Raw genomic sequence first — 13563 nt, 5'->3', positions numbered from 1 at the left:
CCCGCCGCCCCGTAAACCTGAAATTTTCGGGTCCGGGTCAGCATACCTGACCCGTCACGGGTTGGCGGGTCGGGGTTCGGGTCAACAGATTTTCTGGCGGGTCTGTTGACCCGAACCCGACCCGCCAACCTGATTTGGACCCGAATTGCCACCCCTAACTGCAAGCGTGAAGGATTGATTTCATGATAATTTAGAGTTGCGGGATGAGGGAAAAAAACAGGGTGCAAATCAATAACAAAAAAATATATAAAGTAAATAAATAAAAGGATAAGAGGAAAATGCTTGAATTGACGCTTAAAATGAATTTCGGTCTAGAAAAGCCACACTGCTTCGCAGGACGGGGTAGTTTAAAAGAATAACGCGAAAGGAACATGGCGGGTGCGATCATACCAGCACTAATGCACCGGATCCCATCAGAACTCCGAAGTTAAGCGTGCTTGGGCGAGAGTAGTACTAGGATGGGTGACCCCCTGGGAAGTCCTCGTGTTGCACCCCTCTCTTTTTTGTTTCGAAATCCAAATTTCCTATTCGTTCTTTATCCTGTAGTAATTTAGCTCCGTCGGAACGATTGCTTAATATTTTGCTTCTTGTCGAAGCGTGAAGGAGGATCTGAAGGCGCGAGACAAATCAGGAACGGTACGGCTCGATCAAAGCCCGGATCGTCGCTCAAATTTGTCGGCGCAAATGTATCACCGCAACTAGGGGTGGCAATTTTCGACACGACACGAACCTAACACGAAATTAATGGGTTTGGGTTGAGGTTTCGGGAATTCGGGTCAGAATCGGGTTGGACCCGATGAACCCGAAAAGAAAACCGGTCGATTTCGGGTCAACCCGTGGTGACCTGATATGACCCGATATGACCCGTTTACGAATTAAAAATAATTTAATAAACATAAAAATAATTTTATCTAACTAAACTAAGTTATTCTTTTTTTCAAAGGCATTAATTACTTAATCCTAAACGAATTTATTTAATTTGTGTGAAGTTGAAATTATTATACTTGGACAAATAATATATTATATTATTTTTCACTTTTGTATTGTTTTAATTTATTTTATATTTTGCTTGGGATAAAACACTTTTACGGTGTTTAATTTATTTTAGATTTGATTTGGAATCATTTATTTAAATTTTTATTACTTGATTATGTAATTAGTTTTGTGAGAAATTGATTTTATTAGAAATTACAGTGATAAATTAATAAATTAAAATTAAGTTTCGGGTCATTTCGGGTCGACCCGCCGCCCCGTAAACCTGAAATTTTCGGGTCCGGGTCAGCATACCTGACCCGTCACGGGTTGGCGGGTCGGGGTTCGGGTCAACAGATTTTCTGGCGGGTCTGTTGACCCGAACCCGACCCGCCAACCTGATTTGGACCCGAATTGCCACCCCTAACTGCAAGCGTGAAGGATTGATTTCATGATAATTTAGAGTTGCGGGATGAGGGAAAAAAACAGGGTGCAAATCAATAACAAAAAAATATATAAAGTAAATAAATAAAAGGATAAGAGGAAAATGCTTGAATTGACGCTTAAAATGAATTTCGGTCTAGAAAAGCCACACTGCTTCGCAGGACGGGGTAGTTTAAAAGAATAACGCGAAAGGAACATGGCGGGTGCGATCATACCAGCACTAATGCACCGGATCCCATCAGAACTCCGAAGTTAAGCGTGCTTGGGCGAGAGTAGTACTAGGATGGGTGACCCCCTGGGAAGTCCTCGTGTTGCACCCCTCTCTTTTTTGTTTCGAAATCCAAATTTCCTATTCGTTCTTTATCCTGTAGTAATTTAGCTCCGTCGGAACGATTGCTTAATATTTTGCTTCTTGTCGAAGCGTGAAGGAGGATCTGAAGGCGCGAGACAAATCAGGAACGGTACGGCTCGATCAAAGCCCGGATCGTCGCTCAAATTTGTCGGCGCAAATGTATCACCGCAACTAGGGGTGGCAATTTTCGACACGACACGAACCTAACACGAAATTAATGGGTTTGGGTTGAGGTTTCGGGAATTCGGGTCAGAATCGGGTTGGACCCGATGAACCCGAAAAGAAAACCGGTCGATTTCGGGTCAACCCGTGGTGACCTGATATGACCCGATATGACCCGTTTACGAATTAAAAATAATTTAATAAACATAAAAATAATTTTATCTAACTAAACTAAGTTATTCTTTTTTTCAAAGGCATTAATTACTTAATCCTAAACGAATTTATTTAATTTGTGTGAAGTTGAAATTATTATACTTGGACAAATAATATATTATATTATTTTTCACTTTTGTATTGTTTTAATTTATTTTATATTTTGCTTGGGATAAAACACTTTTACGGTGTTTAATTTATTTTAGATTTGATTTGGAATCATTTATTTAAATTTTTATTACTTGATTATGTAATTAGTTTTGTGAGAAATTGATTTTATTAGAAATTACAGTGATAAATTAATAAATTAAAATTAAGTTTCGGGTCATTTCGGGTCGACCCGCCGCCCCGTAAACCTGAAATTTTCGGGTCCGGGTCAGCATACCTGACCCGTCACGGGTTGGCGGGTCGGGGTTCGGGTCAACAGATTTTCTGGCGGGTCTGTTGACCCGAACCCGACCCGCCAACCTGATTTGGACCCGAATTGCCACCCCTAACTGCAAGCGTGAAGGATTGATTTCATGATAATTTAGAGTTGCGGGATGAGGGAAAAAAACAGGGTGCAAATCAATAACAAAAAAATATATAAAGTAAATAAATAAAAGGATAAGAGGAAAATGCTTGAATTGACGCTTAAAATGAATTTCGGTCTAGAAAAGCCACACTGCTTCGCAGGACGGGGTAGTTTAAAAGAATAACGCGAAAGGAACATGGCGGGTGCGATCATACCAGCACTAATGCACCGGATCCCATCAGAACTCCGAAGTTAAGCGTGCTTGGGCGAGAGTAGTACTAGGATGGGTGACCCCCTGGGAAGTCCTCGTGTTGCACCCCTCTCTTTTTTGTTTCGAAATCCAAATTTCCTATTCGTTCTTTATCCTGTAGTAATTTAGCTCCGTCGGAACGATTGCTTAATATTTTGCTTCTTGTCGAAGCGTGAAGGAGGATCTGAAGGCGCGAGACAAATCAGGAACGGTACGGCTCGATCAAAGCCCGGATCGTCGCTCAAATTTGTCGGCGCAAATGTATCACCGCAACTAGGGGTGGCAATTTTCGACACGACACGAACCTAACACGAAATTAATGGGTTTGGGTTGAGGTTTCGGGAATTCGGGTCAGAATCGGGTTGGACCCGATGAACCCGAAAAGAAAACCGGTCGATTTCGGGTCAACCCGTGGTGACCTGATATGACCCGATATGACCCGTTTACGAATTAAAAATAATTTAATAAACATAAAAATAATTTTATCTAACTAAACTAAGTTATTCTTTTTTTCAAAGGCATTAATTACTTAATCCTAAACGAATTTATTTAATTTGTGTGAAGTTGAAATTATTATACTTGGACAAATAATATATTATATTATTTTTCACTTTTGTATTGTTTTAATTTATTTTATATTTTGCTTGGGATAAAACACTTTTACGGTGTTTAATTTATTTTAGATTTGATTTGGAATCATTTATTTAAATTTTTATTACTTGATTATGTAATTAGTTTTGTGAGAAATTGATTTTATTAGAAATTACAGTGATAAATTAATAAATTAAAATTAAGTTTCGGGTCATTTCGGGTCGACCCGCCGCCCCGTAAACCTGAAATTTTCGGGTCCGGGTCAGCATACCTGACCCGTCACGGGTTGGCGGGTCGGGGTTCGGGTCAACAGATTTTCTGGCGGGTCTGTTGACCCGAACCCGACCCGCCAACCTGATTTGGACCCGAATTGCCACCCCTAACTGCAAGCGTGAAGGATTGATTTCATGATAATTTAGAGTTGCGGGATGAGGGAAAAAAACAGGGTGCAAATCAATAACAAAAAAATATATAAAGTAAATAAATAAAAGGATAAGAGGAAAATGCTTGAATTGACGCTTAAAATGAATTTCGGTCTAGAAAAGCCACACTGCTTCGCAGGACGGGGTAGTTTAAAAGAATAACGCGAAAGGAACATGGCGGGTGCGATCATACCAGCACTAATGCACCGGATCCCATCAGAACTCCGAAGTTAAGCGTGCTTGGGCGAGAGTAGTACTAGGATGGGTGACCCCCTGGGAAGTCCTCGTGTTGCACCCCTCTCTTTTTTGTTTCGAAATCCAAATTTCCTATTCGTTCTTTATCCTGTAGTAATTTAGCTCCGTCGGAACGATTGCTTAATATTTTGCTTCTTGTCGAAGCGTGAAGGAGGATCTGAAGGCGCGAGACAAATCAGGAACGGTACGGCTCGATCAAAGCCCGGATCGTCGCTCAAATTTGTCGGCGCAAATGTATCACCGCAACTAGGGGTGGCAATTTTCGACACGACACGAACCTAACACGAAATTAATGGGTTTGGGTTGAGGTTTCGGGAATTCGGGTCAGAATCGGGTTGGACCCGATGAACCCGAAAAGAAAACCGGTCGATTTCGGGTCAACCCGTGGTGACCTGATATGACCCGATATGACCCGTTTACGAATTAAAAATAATTTAATAAACATAAAAATAATTTTATCTAACTAAACTAAGTTATTCTTTTTTTCAAAGGCATTAATTACTTAATCCTAAACGAATTTATTTAATTTGTGTGAAGTTGAAATTATTATACTTGGACAAATAATATATTATATTATTTTTCACTTTTGTATTGTTTTAATTTATTTTATATTTTGCTTGGGATAAAACACTTTTACGGTGTTTAATTTATTTTAGATTTGATTTGGAATCATTTATTTAAATTTTTATTACTTGATTATGTAATTAGTTTTGTGAGAAATTGATTTTATTAGAAATTACAGTGATAAATTAATAAATTAAAATTAAGTTTCGGGTCATTTCGGGTCGACCCGCCGCCCCGTAAACCTGAAATTTTCGGGTCCGGGTCAGCATACCTGACCCGTCACGGGTTGGCGGGTCGGGGTTCGGGTCAACAGATTTTCTGGCGGGTCTGTTGACCCGAACCCGACCCGCCAACCTGATTTGGACCCGAATTGCCACCCCTAACTGCAAGCGTGAAGGATTGATTTCATGATAATTTAGAGTTGCGGGATGAGGGAAAAAAACAGGGTGCAAATCAATAACAAAAAAATATATAAAGTAAATAAATAAAAGGATAAGAGGAAAATGCTTGAATTGACGCTTAAAATGAATTTCGGTCTAGAAAAGCCACACTGCTTCGCAGGACGGGGTAGTTTAAAAGAATAACGCGAAAGGAACATGGCGGGTGCGATCATACCAGCACTAATGCACCGGATCCCATCAGAACTCCGAAGTTAAGCGTGCTTGGGCGAGAGTAGTACTAGGATGGGTGACCCCCTGGGAAGTCCTCGTGTTGCACCCCTCTCTTTTTTGTTTCGAAATCCAAATTTCCTATTCGTTCTTTATCCTGTAGTAATTTAGCTCCGTCGGAACGATTGCTTAATATTTTGCTTCTTGTCGAAGCGTGAAGGAGGATCTGAAGGCGCGAGACAAATCAGGAACGGTACGGCTCGATCAAAGCCCGGATCGTCGCTCAAATTTGTCGGCGCAAATGTATCACCGCAACTAGGGGTGGCAATTTTCGACACGACACGAACCTAACACGAAATTAATGGGTTTGGGTTGAGGTTTCGGGAATTCGGGTCAGAATCGGGTTGGACCCGATGAACCCGAAAAGAAAACCGGTCGATTTCGGGTCAACCCGTGGTGACCTGATATGACCCGATATGACCCGTTTACGAATTAAAAATAATTTAATAAACATAAAAATAATTTTATCTAACTAAACTAAGTTATTCTTTTTTTCAAAGGCATTAATTACTTAATCCTAAACGAATTTATTTAATTTGTGTGAAGTTGAAATTATTATACTTGGACAAATAATATATTATATTATTTTTCACTTTTGTATTGTTTTAATTTATTTTATATTTTGCTTGGGATAAAACACTTTTACGGTGTTTAATTTATTTTAGATTTGATTTGGAATCATTTATTTAAATTTTTATTACTTGATTATGTAATTAGTTTTGTGAGAAATTGATTTTATTAGAAATTACAGTGATAAATTAATAAATTAAAATTAAGTTTCGGGTCATTTCGGGTCGACCCGCCGCCCCGTAAACCTGAAATTTTCGGGTCCGGGTCAGCATACCTGACCCGTCACGGGTTGGCGGGTCGGGGTTCGGGTCAACAGATTTTCTGGCGGGTCTGTTGACCCGAACCCGACCCGCCAACCTGATTTGGACCCGAATTGCCACCCCTAACTGCAAGCGTGAAGGATTGATTTCATGATAATTTAGAGTTGCGGGATGAGGGAAAAAAACAGGGTGCAAATCAATAACAAAAAAATATATAAAGTAAATAAATAAAAGGATAAGAGGAAAATGCTTGAATTGACGCTTAAAATGAATTTCGGTCTAGAAAAGCCACACTGCTTCGCAGGACGGGGTAGTTTAAAAGAATAACGCGAAAGGAACATGGCGGGTGCGATCATACCAGCACTAATGCACCGGATCCCATCAGAACTCCGAAGTTAAGCGTGCTTGGGCGAGAGTAGTACTAGGATGGGTGACCCCCTGGGAAGTCCTCGTGTTGCACCCCTCTCTTTTTTGTTTCGAAATCCAAATTTCCTATTCGTTCTTTATCCTGTAGTAATTTAGCTCCGTCGGAACGATTGCTTAATATTTTGCTTCTTGTCGAAGCGTGAAGGAGGATCTGAAGGCGCGAGACAAATCAGGAACGGTACGGCTCGATCAAAGCCCGGATCGTCGCTCAAATTTGTCGGCGCAAATGTATCACCGCAACTAGGGGTGGCAATTTTCGACACGACACGAACCTAACACGAAATTAATGGGTTTGGGTTGAGGTTTCGGGAATTCGGGTCAGAATCGGGTTGGACCCGATGAACCCGAAAAGAAAACCGGTCGATTTCGGGTCAACCCGTGGTGACCTGATATGACCCGATATGACCCGTTTACGAATTAAAAATAATTTAATAAACATAAAAATAATTTTATCTAACTAAACTAAGTTATTCTTTTTTTCAAAGGCATTAATTACTTAATCCTAAACGAATTTATTTAATTTGTGTGAAGTTGAAATTATTATACTTGGACAAATAATATATTATATTATTTTTCACTTTTGTATTGTTTTAATTTATTTTATATTTTGCTTGGGATAAAACACTTTTACGGTGTTTAATTTATTTTAGATTTGATTTGGAATCATTTATTTAAATTTTTATTACTTGATTATGTAATTAGTTTTGTGAGAAATTGATTTTATTAGAAATTACAGTGATAAATTAATAAATTAAAATTAAGTTTCGGGTCATTTCGGGTCGACCCGCCGCCCCGTAAACCTGAAATTTTCGGGTCCGGGTCAGCATACCTGACCCGTCACGGGTTGGCGGGTCGGGGTTCGGGTCAACAGATTTTCTGGCGGGTCTGTTGACCCGAACCCGACCCGCCAACCTGATTTGGACCCGAATTGCCACCCCTAACTGCAAGCGTGAAGGATTGATTTCATGATAATTTAGAGTTGCGGGATGAGGGAAAAAAACAGGGTGCAAATCAATAACAAAAAAATATATAAAGTAAATAAATAAAAGGATAAGAGGAAAATGCTTGAATTGACGCTTAAAATGAATTTCGGTCTAGAAAAGCCACACTGCTTCGCAGGACGGGGTAGTTTAAAAGAATAACGCGAAAGGAACATGGCGGGTGCGATCATACCAGCACTAATGCACCGGATCCCATCAGAACTCCGAAGTTAAGCGTGCTTGGGCGAGAGTAGTACTAGGATGGGTGACCCCCTGGGAAGTCCTCGTGTTGCACCCCTCTCTTTTTTGTTTCGAAATCCAAATTTCCTATTCGTTCTTTATCCTGTAGTAATTTAGCTCCGTCGGAACGATTGCTTAATATTTTGCTTCTTGTCGAAGCGTGAAGGAGGATCTGAAGGCGCGAGACAAATCAGGAACGGTACGGCTCGATCAAAGCCCGGATCGTCGCTCAAATTTGTCGGCGCAAATGTATCACCGCAACTAGGGGTGGCAATTTTCGACACGACACGAACCTAACACGAAATTAATGGGTTTGGGTTGAGGTTTCGGGAATTCGGGTCAGAATCGGGTTGGACCCGATGAACCCGAAAAGAAAACCGGTCGATTTCGGGTCAACCCGTGGTGACCTGATATGACCCGATATGACCCGTTTACGAATTAAAAATAATTTAATAAACATAAAAATAATTTTATCTAACTAAACTAAGTTATTCTTTTTTTCAAAGGCATTAATTACTTAATCCTAAACGAATTTATTTAATTTGTGTGAAGTTGAAATTATTATACTTGGACAAATAATATATTATATTATTTTTCACTTTTGTATTGTTTTAATTTATTTTATATTTTGCTTGGGATAAAACACTTTTACGGTGTTTAATTTATTTTAGATTTGATTTGGAATCATTTATTTAAATTTTTATTACTTGATTATGTAATTAGTTTTGTGAGAAATTGATTTTATTAGAAATTACAGTGATAAATTAATAAATTAAAATTAAGTTTCGGGTCATTTCGGGTCGACCCGCCGCCCCGTAAACCTGAAATTTTCGGGTCCGGGTCAGCATACCTGACCCGTCACGGGTTGGCGGGTCGGGGTTCGGGTCAACAGATTTTCTGGCGGGTCTGTTGACCCGAACCCGACCCGCCAACCTGATTTGGACCCGAATTGCCACCCCTAACTGCAAGCGTGAAGGATTGATTTCATGATAATTTAGAGTTGCGGGATGAGGGAAAAAAACAGGGTGCAAATCAATAACAAAAAAATATATAAAGTAAATAAATAAAAGGATAAGAGGAAAATGCTTGAATTGACGCTTAAAATGAATTTCGGTCTAGAAAAGCCACACTGCTTCGCAGGACGGGGTAGTTTAAAAGAATAACGCGAAAGGAACATGGCGGGTGCGATCATACCAGCACTAATGCACCGGATCCCATCAGAACTCCGAAGTTAAGCGTGCTTGGGCGAGAGTAGTACTAGGATGGGTGACCCCCTGGGAAGTCCTCGTGTTGCACCCCTCTCTTTTTTGTTTCGAAATCCAAATTTCCTATTCGTTCTTTATCCTGTAGTAATTTAGCTCCGTCGGAACGATTGCTTAATATTTTGCTTCTTGTCGAAGCGTGAAGGAGGATCTGAAGGCGCGAGACAAATCAGGAACGGTACGGCTCGATCAAAGCCCGGATCGTCGCTCAAATTTGTCGGCGCAAATGTATCACCGCAACTAGGGGTGGCAATTTTCGACACGACACGAACCTAACACGAAATTAATGGGTTTGGGTTGAGGTTTCGGGAATTCGGGTCAGAATCGGGTTGGACCCGATGAACCCGAAAAGAAAACCGGTCGATTTCGGGTCAACCCGTGGTGACCTGATATGACCCGATATGACCCGTTTACGAATTAAAAATAATTTAATAAACATAAAAATAATTTTATCTAACTAAACTAAGTTATTCTTTTTTTCAAAGGCATTAATTACTTAATCCTAAACGAATTTATTTAATTTGTGTGAAGTTGAAATTATTATACTTGGACAAATAATATATTATATTATTTTTCACTTTTGTATTGTTTTAATTTATTTTATATTTTGCTTGGGATAAAACACTTTTACGGTGTTTAATTTATTTTAGATTTGATTTGGAATCATTTATTTAAATTTTTATTACTTGATTATGTAATTAGTTTTGTGAGAAATTGATTTTATTAGAAATTACAGTGATAAATTAATAAATTAAAATTAAGTTTCGGGTCATTTCGGGTCGACCCGCCGCCCCGTAAACCTGAAATTTTCGGGTCCGGGTCAGCATACCTGACCCGTCACGGGTTGGCGGGTCGGGGTTCGGGTCAACAGATTTTCTGGCGGGTCTGTTGACCCGAACCCGACCCGCCAACCTGATTTGGACCCGAATTGCCACCCCTAACTGCAAGCGTGAAGGATTGATTTCATGATAATTTAGAGTTGCGGGATGAGGGAAAAAAACAGGGTGCAAATCAATAACAAAAAAATATATAAAGTAAATAAATAAAAGGATAAGAGGAAAATGCTTGAATTGACGCTTAAAATGAATTTCGGTCTAGAAAAGCCACACTGCTTCGCAGGACGGGGTAGTTTAAAAGAATAACGCGAAAGGAACATGGCGGGTGCGATCATACCAGCACTAATGCACCGGATCCCATCAGAACTCCGAAGTTAAGCGTGCTTGGGCGAGAGTAGTACTAGGATGGGTGACCCCCTGGGAAGTCCTCGTGTTGCACCCCTCTCTTTTTTGTTTCGAAATCCAAATTTCCTATTCGTTCTTTATCCTGTAGTAATTTAGCTCCGTCGGAACGATTGCTTAATATTTTGCTTCTTGTCGAAGCGTGAAGGAGGATCTGAAGGCGCGAGACAAATCAGGAACGGTACGGCTCGATCAAAGCCCGGATCGTCGCTCAAATTTGTCGGCGCAAATGTATCACCGCAACTAGGGGTGGCAATTTTCGACACGACACGAACCTAACACGAAATTAATGGGTTTGGGTTGAGGTTTCGGGAATTCGGGTCAGAATCGGGTTGGACCCGATGAACCCGAAAAGAAAACCGGTCGATTTCGGGTCAACCCGTGGTGACCTGATATGACCCGATATGACCCGTTTACGAATTAAAAATAATTTAATAAACATAAAAATAATTTTATCTAACTAAACTAAGTTATTCTTTTTTTCAAAGGCATTAATTACTTAATCCTAAACGAATTTATTTAATTTGTGTGAAGTTGAAATTATTATACTTGGACAAATAATATATTATATTATTTTTCACTTTTGTATTGTTTTAATTTATTTTATATTTTGCTTGGGATAAAACACTTTTACGGTGTTTAATTTATTTTAGATTTGATTTGGAATCATTTATTTAAATTTTTATTACTTGATTATGTAATTAGTTTTGTGAGAAATTGATTTTATTAGAAATTACAGTGATAAATTAATAAATTAAAATTAAGTTTCGGGTCATTTCGGGTCGACCCGCCGCCCCGTAAACCTGAAATTTTCGGGTCCGGGTCAGCATACCTGACCCGTCACGGGTTGGCGGGTCGGGGTTCGGGTCAACAGATTTTCTGGCGGGTCTGTTGACCCGAACCCGACCCGCCAACCTGATTTGGACCCGAATTGCCACCCCTAACTGCAAGCGTGAAGGATTGATTTCATGATAATTTAGAGTTGCGGGATGAGGGAAAAAAACAGGGTGCAAATCAATAACAAAAAAATATATAAAGTAAATAAATAAAAGGATAAGAGGAAAATGCTTGAATTGACGCTTAAAATGAATTTCGGTCTAGAAAAGCCACACTGCTTCGCAGGACGGGGTAGTTTAAAAGAATAACGCGAAAGGAACATGGCGGGTGCGATCATACCAGCACTAATGCACCGGATCCCATCAGAACTCCGAAGTTAAGCGTGCTTGGGCGAGAGTAGTACTAGGATGGGTGACCCCCTGGGAAGTCCTCGTGTTGCACCCCTCTCTTTTTTGTTTCGAAATCCAAATTTCCTATTCGTTCTTTATCCTGTAGTAATTTAGCTCCGTCGGAACGATTGCTTAATATTTTGCTTCTTGTCGAAGCGTGAAGGAGGATCTGAAGGCGCGAGACAAATCAGGAACGGTACGGCTCGATCAAAGCCCGGATCGTCGCTCAAATTTGTCGGCGCAAATGTATCACCGCAACTAGGGGTGGCAATTTTCGACACGACACGAACCTAACACGAAATTAATGGGTTTGGGTTGAGGTTTCGGGAATTCGGGTCAGAATCGGGTTGGACCCGATGAACCCGAAAAGAAAACCGGTCGATTTCGGGTCAACCCGTGGTGACCTGATATGACCCGATATGACCCGTTTACGAATTAAAAATAATTTAATAAACATAAAAATAATTTTATCTAACTAAACTAAGTTATTCTTTTTTTCAAAGGCATTAATTACTTAATCCTAAACGAATTTATTTAATTTGTGTGAAGTTGAAATTATTATACTTGGACAAATAATATATTATATTATTTTTCACTTTTGTATTGTTTTAATTTATTTTATATTTTGCTTGGGATAAAACACTTTTACGGTGTTTAATTTATTTTAGATTTGATTTGGAATCATTTATTTAAATTTTTATTACTTGATTATGTAATTAGTTTTGTGAGAAATTGATTTTATTAGAAATTACAGTGATAAATTAATAAATTAAAATTAAGTTTCGGGTCATTTCGGGTCGACCCGCCGCCCCGTAAACCTGAAATTTTCGGGTCCGGGTCAGCATACCTGACCCGTCACGGGTTGGCGGGTCGGGGTTCGGGTCAACAGATTTTCTGGCGGGTCTGTTGACCCGAACCCGACCCGCCAACCTGATTTGGACCCGAATTGCCACCCCTAACTGCAAGCGTGAAGGATTGATTTCATGATAATTTAGAGTTGCGGGATGAGGGAAAAAAACAGGGTGCAAATCAATAACAAAAAAATATATAAAGTAAATAAATAAAAGGATAAGAGGAAAATGCTTGAATTGACGCTTAAAATGAATTTCGGTCTAGAAAAGCCACACTGCTTCGCAGGACGGGGTAGTTTAAAAGAATAACGCGAAAGGAACATGGCGGGTGCGATCATACCAGCACTAATGCACCGGATCCCATCAGAACTCCGAAGTTAAGCGTGCTTGGGCGAGAGTAGTACTAGGATGGGTGACCCCCTGGGAAGTCCTCGTGTTGCACCCCTCTCTTTTTTGTTTCGAAATCCAAATTTCCTATTCGTTCTTTATCCTGTAGTAATTTAGCTCCGTCGGAACGATTGCTTAATATTTTGCTTCTTGTCGAAGCGTGAAGGAGGATCTGAAGGCGCGAGACAAATCAGGAACGGTACGGCTCGATCAAAGCCCGGATCGTCGCTCAAATTTGTCGGCGCAAATGTATCACCGCAACTAGGGGTGGCAATTTTCGACACGACACGAACCTAACACGAAATTAATGGGTTTGGGTTGAGGTTTCGGGAATTCGGGTCAGAATCGGGTTGGACCCGATGAACCCGAAAAGAAAACCGGTCGATTTCGGGTCAACCCGTGGTGACCTGATATGACCCGATATGACCCGTTTACGAATTAAAAATAATTTAATAAACATAAAAATAATTTTATCTAACTAAACTAAGTTATTCTTTTTTTCAAAGGCATTAATTACTTAATCCTAAACGAATTTATTTAATTTGTGTGAAGTTGAAATTATTATACTTGGACAAATAATATATTATATTATTTTTCACTTTTGTATTGTTTTAATTTATTTTATATTTTGCTTGGGATAAAACACTTTTACGGTGTTTAATTTATTTTAGATTTGATTTGGAATCATTTATTTAAATTTTTATTACTTGATTATG

General features: G+C 39.7%; 11 non-coding genes across 11 annotated transcripts; all 11 read left to right on the top strand.

Annotated features, from left to right (window-relative positions):
• Positions 1-376: 376 nt before the first annotated feature.
• On the top strand, positions 377-495 carry LOC140033994 (5S ribosomal RNA). The gene has a single exon (XR_011837894.1). It is a non-coding gene; the product is annotated as a 5S ribosomal RNA (ribosomal RNA).
• A 1122-nt stretch (positions 496-1617) lies between these two features.
• Positions 1618-1736, top strand: LOC140033983 (5S ribosomal RNA). The gene has a single exon (XR_011837883.1). It is a non-coding gene; the product is annotated as a 5S ribosomal RNA (ribosomal RNA).
• A 1122-nt stretch (positions 1737-2858) lies between these two features.
• LOC140033971 (5S ribosomal RNA) lies at positions 2859-2977 on the top strand. The gene has a single exon (XR_011837871.1). It is a non-coding gene; the product is annotated as a 5S ribosomal RNA (ribosomal RNA).
• A 1122-nt stretch (positions 2978-4099) lies between these two features.
• On the top strand, positions 4100-4218 carry LOC140033964 (5S ribosomal RNA). Its single transcript, XR_011837863.1, has one exon. It is a non-coding gene; the product is annotated as a 5S ribosomal RNA (ribosomal RNA).
• A 1122-nt stretch (positions 4219-5340) lies between these two features.
• Positions 5341-5459, top strand: LOC140033963 (5S ribosomal RNA). The gene has a single exon (XR_011837862.1). It is a non-coding gene; the product is annotated as a 5S ribosomal RNA (ribosomal RNA).
• Positions 5460-6581: 1122 nt separating this feature from the next.
• LOC140033962 (5S ribosomal RNA) lies at positions 6582-6700 on the top strand. The gene has a single exon (XR_011837861.1). It is a non-coding gene; the product is annotated as a 5S ribosomal RNA (ribosomal RNA).
• Positions 6701-7822: 1122 nt separating this feature from the next.
• LOC140033961 (5S ribosomal RNA) lies at positions 7823-7941 on the top strand. The gene has a single exon (XR_011837860.1). It is a non-coding gene; the product is annotated as a 5S ribosomal RNA (ribosomal RNA).
• Positions 7942-9063: 1122 nt separating this feature from the next.
• Positions 9064-9182, top strand: LOC140033960 (5S ribosomal RNA). Its single transcript, XR_011837859.1, has one exon. It is a non-coding gene; the product is annotated as a 5S ribosomal RNA (ribosomal RNA).
• A 1122-nt stretch (positions 9183-10304) lies between these two features.
• On the top strand, positions 10305-10423 carry LOC140033959 (5S ribosomal RNA). Its single transcript, XR_011837858.1, has one exon. It is a non-coding gene; the product is annotated as a 5S ribosomal RNA (ribosomal RNA).
• A 1122-nt stretch (positions 10424-11545) lies between these two features.
• LOC140033958 (5S ribosomal RNA) lies at positions 11546-11664 on the top strand. The gene has a single exon (XR_011837857.1). It is a non-coding gene; the product is annotated as a 5S ribosomal RNA (ribosomal RNA).
• A 1122-nt stretch (positions 11665-12786) lies between these two features.
• Positions 12787-12905, top strand: LOC140033957 (5S ribosomal RNA). The gene has a single exon (XR_011837856.1). It is a non-coding gene; the product is annotated as a 5S ribosomal RNA (ribosomal RNA).
• Positions 12906-13563: the final 658 nt, after the last annotated feature.

Source organism: Coffea arabica, unplaced genomic scaffold (genome assembly GCF_036785885.1).
Source record: "Coffea arabica cultivar ET-39 unplaced genomic scaffold, Coffea Arabica ET-39 HiFi ptg000200l, whole genome shotgun sequence".
NCBI classification, from domain to species: Eukaryota; Viridiplantae; Streptophyta; class Magnoliopsida; order Gentianales; family Rubiaceae; genus Coffea; species Coffea arabica.
This window is presented reverse-complemented; position numbering and strand designations above follow the sequence as displayed.